Genomic DNA, 11,752 nt, shown 5'->3' with positions numbered 1-11,752 from the left:
TCACATGTAAGAAGGAAAAAGTTCCATAGGCGTCGCCGACAATCTAATCTTCACATTCGAAATACATATATTTGTAAACGGATCTCCCAAAATTCCAGTCAAATTTGCCGACATATTAACATTCTCGGCCACCACGTCTCTGCAATTAATGTTCTGCAATTAATGTTCTTAATCACTGGCAACGCTGAGGGATCGAACTTGTCATCTGCATGAGCTTTATAGTCTCCAGTCATCCAAAAGATGTACTTCATCGTGGTTAGAAACATTCTTCGAACAAAAATGTCCTTGACGAAACCGCCTCGTCCGCGAGCAGTCTTGATTCTGATGGCAGCCTGTATGTTGATTGCAGCAATGTTTTCGATCCTGACGTTGCGGATTCCGCCAGACATTTCGCTACCAAGGGCGATAACTGCAGAATCTGGTGAGGTACAAGTGAGGCGGCGAATGATGAGGTCCTCGGTTGGCATTCCGAACTTGATACCGTATTGGTCCCATCCGCTTTTGATGGCGATGCAATTGTCACCAGAAACAATGCAGCAGTCTTCGATTCGAGTGTTGGAGCAGGAATCTGATAAATTGAATGGAGAATTAGGGAGAGGGATTGACGATATAAAGAACCCTAATGTTTTGAAGGTAAAGAAGAAGGAAACCTGGATTGATTCCGTCCATGTTGGGTTTGGTGACTGGAGCCAGAATTGTGAACCCTTGGATAATCACATTTCTAAGTTTCCATCGAACCAAATTAAAAATAAATAATAATAAAATCATAAAATTTTAAATAATTTTTAATGGTGAGTAATTTGAATGGTAAACTATTACAAGTTTTAACTTTCTCTCGAGCATAATCCTAAAATATAAGAATAACAAGACTTGTGATGAGGAAGTGGAATAGTTAAACGTGCTATAGATCGGATGGACGAACCAAGAAGGGAATTTGTTCAAAGTAAGATCTGAAATCTGGATTTGATTAGAATACATGATCTCGATCATATATGGCCGTGTTACCTTGAGCTCATTTTTGTGAACTTTTCCCACCAATAAGATCCCTGCCCGTCGATCTTACCGTTGTTACCTACACCATGTCACCAACCCAATTTTATTTCTCTATAATTGTTTTTCTAATGTTTTCCTTTACCTTAATTTTTTTTATTTAATTTTGATAGCACCGAAAGTCTATAAGATTATAATTTTTTTAAAAAAATTACAATGTTAAAACGTAAGAAAAAGAAATAATCACCCGTGATAACCACATCGGTGAGATTAGTTCCAAAGATGAGGCTGTTGTACCGTCCACCGGGAGCATCGCTTCCCCTCCCATAAGATGGGAGAACTTCTACCCGTGGTCATTCCGATTCATTCTGCACATTTAAATTATAACGAATCTAACTAATTTAGCTTTGATTAAGGATTAAAATTCAGATCACCACTCCTAAAATTGTTAGCTCTGAAAAAATAATATATGGATAGATCGAACCTGGGATGCAAGAAGTTTAGCTTCTTTATCAATAAAAAGTGTGAAATGGCTGGTCAGATTAAAACTTCCGGTCAGCCATTTTCCTGGCGGCACGACCAATTGAGCACCGCCATCCGCCGCCAATGTGCTGAGATATTCAATTGCTTGCCGGAACGCGTTAGTGTTTGAAGTTACTCCGTCCCCAACGTCGAGTGTTTCCGGCAATTGATCGCCTAAAATGTGAGAGAGTTCGAACTCAGACGCCGATTCATGGCGTCCACGGTGGCTAAGCTTACCAATGCCAATACGATCACAATCGAGATTCTCGTTGCGATAACCTGCTGAAAAAAAATCGAAGATGGTTTAATTTCTTTTGAAGATGGTTCAATTTTTTTTTGTTTCTCGGAAAAATAATGCTGGAAACGGCATTTGGGTTTTTTTTTGTTTTTTTTTTTTAAAAAAAAAGTGTATTTACTAAAATTCAAAACATGAAAAATAAAAGATGAAATAAAATACCTATAAAAATCACTTTATAGTTGTATAATCTAACCTATTGAATTTAAAGTCTATTATATAATATATAAATTTACTATTTTTTTTTTTTTTTGTTATGTAGAGCGAATATATAGGTTATTACTCGAACATGATTCTCCGGTGTTCAAAATATTAGCACTTTGGCACATCTCTAGAGCTTGTTCATTTCTTGAATGTTGTTGCTGGTTTGGTAGTGTGTAGGTCTCGACATTCAAAGGCTGAGAGCACATCAATTCAAGAAGGAAAACCAAAGCAAGCTTGATCCTCATCATATCTTCCATTCAAACTCTTTGTAAACTTGTTGGAATTTCGACGTTTTATAGGCTTTTAAGTACTAAACTTGCTTGTTTGCACACTTGTAAGCTACTGTCCAACATCCAAAATGTAACGACTCTAGATTTTTACAACCTAAAATCGCTATCGTATATATAACATAACCATTTTATGTGGAAATAATCATTTGAAACGTATACATAAAAAGTTGTCTTGGATTTAATGTTTAATAAAAAGTCTTTAAAAAGACAACCGAAAAATTAAAATAGATATAAGTAAAAATAAAATAGAAAATACTCTATAACATAGCCTTAACACTAACCTGCAAAGGGAGAAAAAAAAGAAAATATGAGAGAGAGATTTCGGATAAATGTCGGCGAGTTTCCAGTTTCTCCGACGAGCCCCCAAACCACCCGAAAACCGACACCAAACGATCAGTTACCACCACGGGAAGGATCCCACGAAAGCACAATAACTCAAGGTGCATTTTGTGCTTTTTCGTAAGCGCCGTCATCGATAACCGAGGTCGAAAAATGGAGTTTTTCTAATCGTTCTTAGATTTGTGGTTTTAGGAACTTTTAGGCTGCAAAACTCCCAGAAAAGAAAGAAGTACAACAAATAAAGGGGAAAAGGAGGAAAGAGGACCGAAATCGGCAACGGAAACGCCGCCGGGGAGGAGAGAAAAAACTCGCCGGAAAATTGGCCGAAGTCGGGTAACTACGAAATCCACGGATCCGGGTCAACCCAAACCCAAAACTCGAGAGAGCCAGCCCATTCCTTCCCTCGGCCTCTGCCTTCGGCCCAGCCCAACTACAGCGACCCAAACCTCAAACCAGCCAAGAAGCTACGGTTAAGTTGAACCAACCCGAGACTAGACCCACGGTCCAATCGAGCCGGCCTACACCCAAACACTTGCGGCCTAGCCCAGTAAGTCGAGGCCCAACGATTAGTCTTGGCCCAGTAGTCTTCCGCAGCCCGCGACCCGGACCACAACTCGAACTGGACTACGACCCGTGCTTCGACCCGACGCTACCGCACGACGTAGCTCGCTCATCTGCTGCCACGTGTCATACAGGGGTGCAGGTGGTCACTCGGCTCGGGCTCCCTCCGGTGATGCTCCGACGGTTCCTCCAGCGGCTCGCAGCGGCTATTCGGCTTGGCTCACCTGTTCCAGCCCGGTTTCCACTGTTTCGACCCTCCCGAATCTGTTTTCTGCCCCGATTAAGGTATCCGAGGCCATTTTAGAGCCGTATTTCACATTTATTGAATTATAGGTAAATTAATTGTGAAATACTAACGGAAAGTGGTGAACGATGTGATAGGAAACAAACCCCGGCAACGTAGGAAGGAGCTCTCACAGAACGGGAGCTTACGTTTAGCTATTTAGGGAGTACTTCGGCCAAGGCCAACCAAGTAAGTGGCCTTACTATAGGATAGGCTAAAGACTGTTTGAATTATGATGGTTTGTGTGTATGACGTTGTGTTGTGATGATGTCTGTTAGATGTACGCTATTTATGTTTCGATGCATGACGTACATGTTATATTTGATGCACTTAATGGCTTCTCTGATGAGTATGATGTATGCATGACGATGTTATTAACATGATGATGTTTTCCATGTTGAACATGCCTTATGATGTTGTTTGCCATATTGCATCATGTCGTTAGATCAACATAGGACACGACCCTAAGAGTATGAAAATGATATTAATGTAAATATCCACGAGCATGTGTTACATAGTGTAACCAAGAGATGAAACTAGAGGGTTGTGCCAGAAGAGATGTATAATTTGACTTAGAGGGATCTCATGCATATTGTATGTTCATAAGCATAGGGCTACTTTCCCTAGAGATGATGAGTGCGGACGCGCACCGTATGATGAGCGCGTATGCACACAGGTGCGAATGCACACAGATGAGGGTGTTCATGAGGTGCATGACACTATGGGGTCCTGCTAACCTCTGAATGTCGCTACAGATTAGCTTGACTAGAGGGTCCAGGGGGTGTGCGAGCACCCTGGGGATTCACACTCGCACGTGTGAATCGTGTGTAGGGAAGTACTACATGTCCAATTTGTCTGAGACTGAAGGCCACCCTTAAGATTATTAGAGATAGATCTCTAATTCATGATTTCATGTGTTTGCATTAGCATGGCCCCTATAGGGGAGTCACTTACAGAGTATTTCTCAAAATACTCAAGCCGTGTGCCATATTGTTTTTTTCAAATAAAGGCAAGGCGCCCATGTACGGTTGACGACATCGTGATCAGAGACTGTGGCACGTGCATAGGATAGTTGCATATTTAAAATTCTTAGTCTTGGTTAGGATAGGGCGTTTGCATTTCATTCATTTAAATTATTTAATTTGTAATTGTTTTTATCTTATTTCGAACTCCAGTATGATGTTTGAAACACGTAAGTTCGATAGTGTTTTCTGATGTTTGAACGTATTTTGAAGTTTTAAATTTTTCCGCTAATAAAGATGAGCATTCTTTAGATTTATATTCTGCATTAGACATGAGAATGAGACGTTAGTGGCGACTCTAGATATGTGGAAATTTAGGGTCGTTACAGTTGGTATCAGAGCTCTAGGTTTTAGATTCTGTAGACTAGCCTACGATGTAGGCTTGGCACGCTCCATGGTCCCAACGTCAATGTCCCGTCACTGTCAGGTACGCCTTGCATAAGATAAGAAAAGAAAAACATCTTAAAACTCTCATGCATTTTTATGTTAACATTACTGAAATGGTTGTGATATTTCACGTATTTATTTAAGAGTATGATGTGACTTGTTGCATGCTGAGTAATTTTGTTGGGAGTATGATATGATGTATAGCATGATGAATGTTTACTACGGTGGCGTTACGATATATTGTATAGTGTGTATATTGTTATTTATATATGCATAGTATTAAGGCCTTAGACTTCAGCAACCTTATATTGGTTTATAGAACCATGCCCATAGGACAAGGAAGAGGAAGGGGAAGAGGAAGAGGAAGATAAGGATGGGGGCGACCCTGTCGTAGAGAAATAGGAGGAGATGTGGCAGTAGAGAGCCCACCTCAAGAAAGATGAGAGACTGGGTCGGTAACAGTTATGCCGCCCCCACTCTTACCACCAGTTGAACTACCTCCTCTAGCTCCACTACAAGCTGAGCCTCCACCACAAGTAGAACCTCCACCCCAGCCTGCCCTACCACTCCAAGTTGCACCTGAAGCTGCATCCCTAGTGGCCGGAGTAGATGCTAATACTAAGTTAATGTGTGACTCCATCCAAGCCCTAATTCAAACCTTGGTAACCACTCAGCAAACCAATCTACAACAGGCCCAGAAATAGGCCCAAGCACAGGCGCTGGCACTGGCACAAGCACAGGCCAATGCTCAGGCCAACGCCCCAGTAAACTCTCCACTACCTGTTAGATGTTCAAACTGGATAAGGGATTTCAAGAGATATGACCCTCGACCATTCACTTGTTCCTTAGTTGACCCCATAGAAGCCCAAATGTGGATTGCAGCGGTAGAAACCACCTTTGAGACTATGGAGTACCCAGAGAACCAAAAGGTCGCTTGTGCAACATTCGTCCTACAAAAAGACGCAGAGATATGGTGGAGAGATAACAAAACCCTTCTTAACCCAGAAGGGGGACCTATGAATTGGGAACGGTTTAAGGAGGCCTTCCTTAAAGAATATTATCCTAAGTCAGAGCGACTTAAAATACGGCAGGAGTTCACCCACCTGGTACAGGGCAGACTCACAGTGGAGAAGTACAACTGAAAGTTTAAGAGACTCAAGAGATTTGTGCCGTTCATGGTGGATACTGAGGAAAAGATGGCAGAGAAGTTTGTATTGGGTCTGGAACCAAGAATCCGCCGCATGTTGGAGGCGTTCAACCCAAAGACCTATGAGGAAAAGCCTTGAGAACTGTCAAGGCTTTAGAGAAACCAAAGGATGAGAATCGACGTGAGGAGCTGGTAGTAATTGGGCAGAAGCGTCCTTATGAATCAGGAGGCTCCGACCGTCCACCACCAGCATGTAGGCACCGTTCCAATAACAAATCCGCTCCTAGATGGAATGAGCGATACCCTCCCTGACGTACTGACAGGAACCCTAGGAATCAAGATGGGGCCAGAGGGAGGAGAGAGGAAGGGTGCACTATTTGTGGAAGACTACACGGTTGGAGGTGCATGGCTAACAGTCGAGCGTGTTATAGATGTGGTCAAGAGGGGCACATCGTCGTGAACTACACGGTCGGAAACGCTGCAACACAAGCAAACACACCCAGAGTAGTAGAGTAAACGGAACAACCAGCACCACCACGAGCTCAAGCTAGGGCCTATGCGTCAATGAGCAAGGACACTGGGAGGTTCGACGTCGTGGTGACAGGTACACTATCCATTTTAGGTCATTTCGCTTTTACCTTATTTGATTTTGGTTCCACACATTCCTTTATTTCCATGCCTTTTGTTGTACAAGCATGGTTCGAATTAGAACCCTTTTTTCATGAAATGTCTGTAAGCACCCCTGTGAGGGTAGACTTAATATCTAGGGATAGAGTAAAGGATGGCCAAGTCATCATAGAGAACCAAACTTTAAGCGTTGACCTGATAGTGGTAAACATGACGGACAGAACCTACCTTTAAATTTAAAGGAAGTAAAATTTTCACCACCGACAGGACCTACCTTTAAATTTAAAGGCACAAGTATCGGGATTACCCCCAAGGTAGTCTTGATGATGAAAACAAAGATGTTAGTCCAACAAGGAGGATGAGCTGTATTAGCATGTGTTGTAGACGTAAGAGGAAAGGAAAACCCTAGTAAACGTGTCAATAGTAAACGAGTTCCCGGATGTATTTTCGGACAACTTACCTGGAATACCCCCTTTCCGAGCGGTCGACTTCGTCATCGAAGTCGAGTGGGAACTGGGCCTATTTCCAAAGCACCCTATTGCATGGCACTAGCAAAGTTGAAGGAACTCAAGGGGCAATTGCAAGACTTACTAGATAAAGGATTCATTCGACCTAGCGTGTCCCCCTGGGGTGCGCCAGTGTTGTTTGTTAAGAAGAAAGATGGATCGATGCGTCTGTGCATCAATTATAGAGAGCTAAATAAGAGAACCATAAAAACAAATATCCTCTGCCTAGAATAGAAGACTTGTTTGATCAACTCAGAGAGGCAACTGTATTCTCCAAGATAGATCTTGGATTCGGTTTCCACCAAATTAGGATTAATGAAAAAGACGTACCAAAAACAGCGTTTAGGACAAGGTACGGTCACTACGAGTTCGTGATCGTGTTCATTGACGACATCCTTATATACTCGAAAACAGACCTAGAACACGAGAAACACCTCTGAAAAGTCCTAACCACCCTAAGAAAGCACAAGTTGTACACCAAGTTCTCCAAATGCGAATTTTGGTTACGAAAAGTCTCTTTCCTAGGACATGTGGAGTCAAAGGACGGAATATCTGTAGATCCCACCAAGGTCGAAGCGATCACAAAGTGGGAACGCCCAACTACAGTAACGGAAGTAAGGAGTTTCCTAGGATTGGCGGGATACTATCGAAGGTTCGTGCAGGACTTCGCTAAAATATCCTTGCCACAAAGTTAATAAAAAAAGGGGTACCATTTAGATGGAATGATGCTTGTGAAGCAAGCTTCCAGAACCTAAAAGAGAGATTGGTAACCACCCCGATACTCATAGTACCCGAGAGCTCAGAAGGGTATGTGATCTATAGTGATGCCTCTATGAAAGGACTGAGATGTGTATTAATGCAACACGGTAAGGTTGTCGTATACGCATCTCATCAACTTAAGGAATATGAAAAGAACTACCCTACCCACGACCTAGAGTTGGCCGCTGTAGTGTTCGCGCTTAAAACTACAATTTCTTGAATTTTTTATACCATGAATAATATCAAATTGTAAATAAAATAATCAAAATTATTATTAAAAATTAAATAACTAATTACTACTTCAGGGAATAAATCTCAACTGAAAAACAATGCTACACATAAATGAAACAAGGATACATAAGTTATAGCTTTACATATAAGCCCTATTCTCAACATAACATGAAGCAGAAGTAAACAAGGTGCATGCCCAAGGTGAATGCATGCTTTGAAGTAGTGAAATGGCTCGTATGTGACATATCAAACACGTTTGGGGTATATTTAAATTTAATATGGTCAAAGAATCATCCCAAGTTAGTTTCATGATCTATGTCTTCAAACATACTCCGTTCTATCATAACATTTATTGTGATGTCCCACATTGGTTGGGGAGGAGAACAAAACACCATTTATAAGGGTGTGGAAATCTTCCCCTAGCAAACGCGTTTTAAAGTCTTGAGGGGAAGCCTAAAAGAAAAGGTCCAAAGAGGAAAATATCTACTAGCGATGAATTTGAGGCGTTACAAATAGTATTAGAGATAGACACCGAATGATGTGCCTACCTTCTCGTTGTTCCCTAAAAGGGGGTAGACATGATACAGTATGCCAGTAAGGACGTTGGGCCCCACAGGGAGATGGATTGTGATGCCCCACATTGATTGGGGAGGAAAAAAAAACACCACACCACCCAGCCATGTACCTCGTCATATACAATAGGGCCACTTTTTAGCCTGGCACCTCATTTTCCCAAGAGACTTCTCACATTTTGCAAGCTCACGAATTCAAAAGAAATATTGAGGCCCTGTTCATTGCTTAAAAATCATTGACAAATTATAAAATAATTTTCATATTAACATTTTATTTTTATTACTTTTTTTAATAAATTATTCAAATAATTGGAATCAACCTAACAGGAATATTTTATGATTAGCTTAAGTCGAATTCATTATTTGATTGAAAAATTTTAACATCCAAATAATTAAATTGTAAAATTAATCTCCATTTATTTTTTGATATTTTTGTTAAAATTTTTCGTTTATATTTTTTTCTTTTTTAAGAAATTTTCTTAAATTAGGTTTAAATCGAAGTGAAATATGACCTGCAATTTTATTTTTCAAAATATAAAAAATATATCGATTGTTATAAAAAAAAAAAAAAAATATGATAAAGTATTTATAAAATTCAAAGTATTTAATATAAAATTTATTATCTAATATAGAAATCTTTGACATTTTACAATTATTTGGGAAATATATTTTTTAATAAAGGAATATAGAGGGAATATATGGTAGCATTTTACACATTTAAAACAAAAAAAAAAAAAGATTAAAATTATAAAAGAAGATGAAAATTATAAAAATGTATAAGTACATATATGTATCTATTATATGTATATGTGTGATGTGTATATATGTATATGTATGTATGTATTTATGCATGTAGATATGTATCTATTATATATGCGCGTGTGTTGTGTGATACATACCTTCGTTTGAGTGGCACTGATGGCCTGTGGACGTTATAATTTTGATAATATCCATGTGGATACATACTAAATAATAGATGACAATTCTAAAGTAGGACCATAAAATCATGCCATACACTCGATTCTCCCATCTCATCATATCCATATCCATATGGTCTCTAGTCCACTCAAGGACTAGTTTACAAAGCAAAGGTCTCATTGAAGCACAAAATCATTTTCGCACATGATACCATTTATGGTCTAGGGATATTATGGTTCTATAATTGTGACCGGATGCATATATACTAAGGAATAGGTGATGACTAAAGTCGAATCATAATATCATGTCTAATCTGGGAGGGAGGGATCCTCGAGTATGTCATCTCATAGTGTATTCATGTTGTCCCTAATCCATTCAAAGTTGGTTTATGAAACATAAATCTTTATAAAAGCCTCTACTTTATTTCCATACACGATACCATATACTCGAAAGAGATTGAGTTTTAAGTAAGATTTAATCATAGTGAGACTAATCTGAATCTACCTCATTGACATAAGAATGTGCCTTATCTATGATGACTAATGCTTATAGGGTACATGGTATCGACAACCTCAACTCTATCATGTCAATGTGTTTTAATTGAGTCTAGTAGGGGCCTTATAACTAAATATTAATTTAAACACTCCAAATTAAGTCTTATAAGTTAGCAAGCGGATGCCTAGCTCTAATAATCATATAAAAGTTGATTAATTAAAAATTAATTAATTTTCATTCATTAACTATAGGATACCCTATTATAGATCTAGAGTTACACTTTTATGTAGTGTATGACAAGTTGTGTTCGTTAATATAAGCATCACAAGCTAGTTAATTCTTGTGAGTTGTTCATAATTATAATTGGGTTAAAGTTTATTTTACCCATGCAATTATATTTTTTGCCTGCCGGACCATCGATTCTCTTATAAATAGTTTATTTATGATCTAATTACAAACTATGCACCTCTCGAGACATTGAGAAGGTGAGATTCCATTTTTCAAGTTCCGAAATCAACACTTAAGGGAACTATTCAACTACTTACCTTGTATCGAAAAAAGTGAACTCCATTTGTTGAAATTATGCTTTCTATTCCATATTTGGCCAGATCCCCAAAATAGTTAGGCATATTGAATTCACTGCAAAAGTAATTATCACCCATGCAAATCAAAAGACAACCCTTTAGAGTCGAAATTCATAACTCAACGAGGATTAAGAACGAGTCACACATGATCATCATGTGAAATATTAATTTGCTCAATTAATTGATTTAGTGTAGGGTGTTTACTTTTAATGTTTATTTTTTTTATTTTATATTTCATTATGTTTTTTAAAGATGTTTTCGAACATATAAGCAAGTTTTAAACGTTTATTTCCACACAAGAGAGTATGTTATGATGAAGTTAGCGACACTAGGTTAGTATAAATATAGGGTTGTTACACTCACTCATATACCATGGGAAAACTTTTTACCGGCTTGAGAGCTCACATTTTGCAAGGTCATGAATTCAAAAGAAATGTCGAGGCCCCGTTCATTGCTTAAAAATGATTGATGTCTTACTCAACACACTACTTATCAAAACTACACTACAACACCAAAATATTAACACTTTCGCACATCTCTAGAACTTGTTCATTTCCGGAATAGTGTTGGTAGTGTGTAGGTCTCGACATTCAAGGGCTGAGAACACATCAAACCAAGAAGGAAAACCAAATCAGGCTTGATCACATCATATCTTCCATTCGAACTCTTTGTAAACTTGTTGGAATTTCAACGTTTTACAGACTTTCAAGTACTAACTTAAAATTGATATCATACACATAATGTAACTATTTTATGCAAAAATAATCATTTGAGACGTATTCATAAAACATTACCATAGATTTAATGTTTAATAAAAAGTCCTTTTATTTTATTTTTCAATTTTAGATTATTAATTTGATGATTTTGAATTTGAGTGTTACCAATTTAGTTGAAATAACTTATTAAATTAAAAACTTCTTATTTTTTTGTTTTATAAATGATAAGGAAAAGACATTTATCTATATCTTCTTTAAATTTTCATTACCATTTATTCATAGAATTTTTTAAAAAAAAAAACTA

At 38.5% G+C, this 11,752-nt stretch overlaps 1 pseudogene; it reads right to left on the bottom strand.

The window, feature by feature from the left end:
- LOC111471480 lies at positions 1-2,268 on the bottom strand (annotated as a pseudogene).
- Between the last annotated feature and the right edge of the window lie 9,484 nt (positions 2,269-11,752).

This window comes from Cucurbita maxima, unplaced genomic scaffold, assembly GCF_002738345.1.
Source record: "Cucurbita maxima cultivar Rimu unplaced genomic scaffold, Cmax_1.0 Cma_Scf00053, whole genome shotgun sequence".
In the NCBI taxonomy this organism is placed as follows: domain Eukaryota; kingdom Viridiplantae; phylum Streptophyta; class Magnoliopsida; order Cucurbitales; family Cucurbitaceae; genus Cucurbita; species Cucurbita maxima.
The sequence above is the reverse complement of the archived record's forward strand: the minus strand, read 5'-3'. Positions and strand labels throughout refer to the sequence as shown.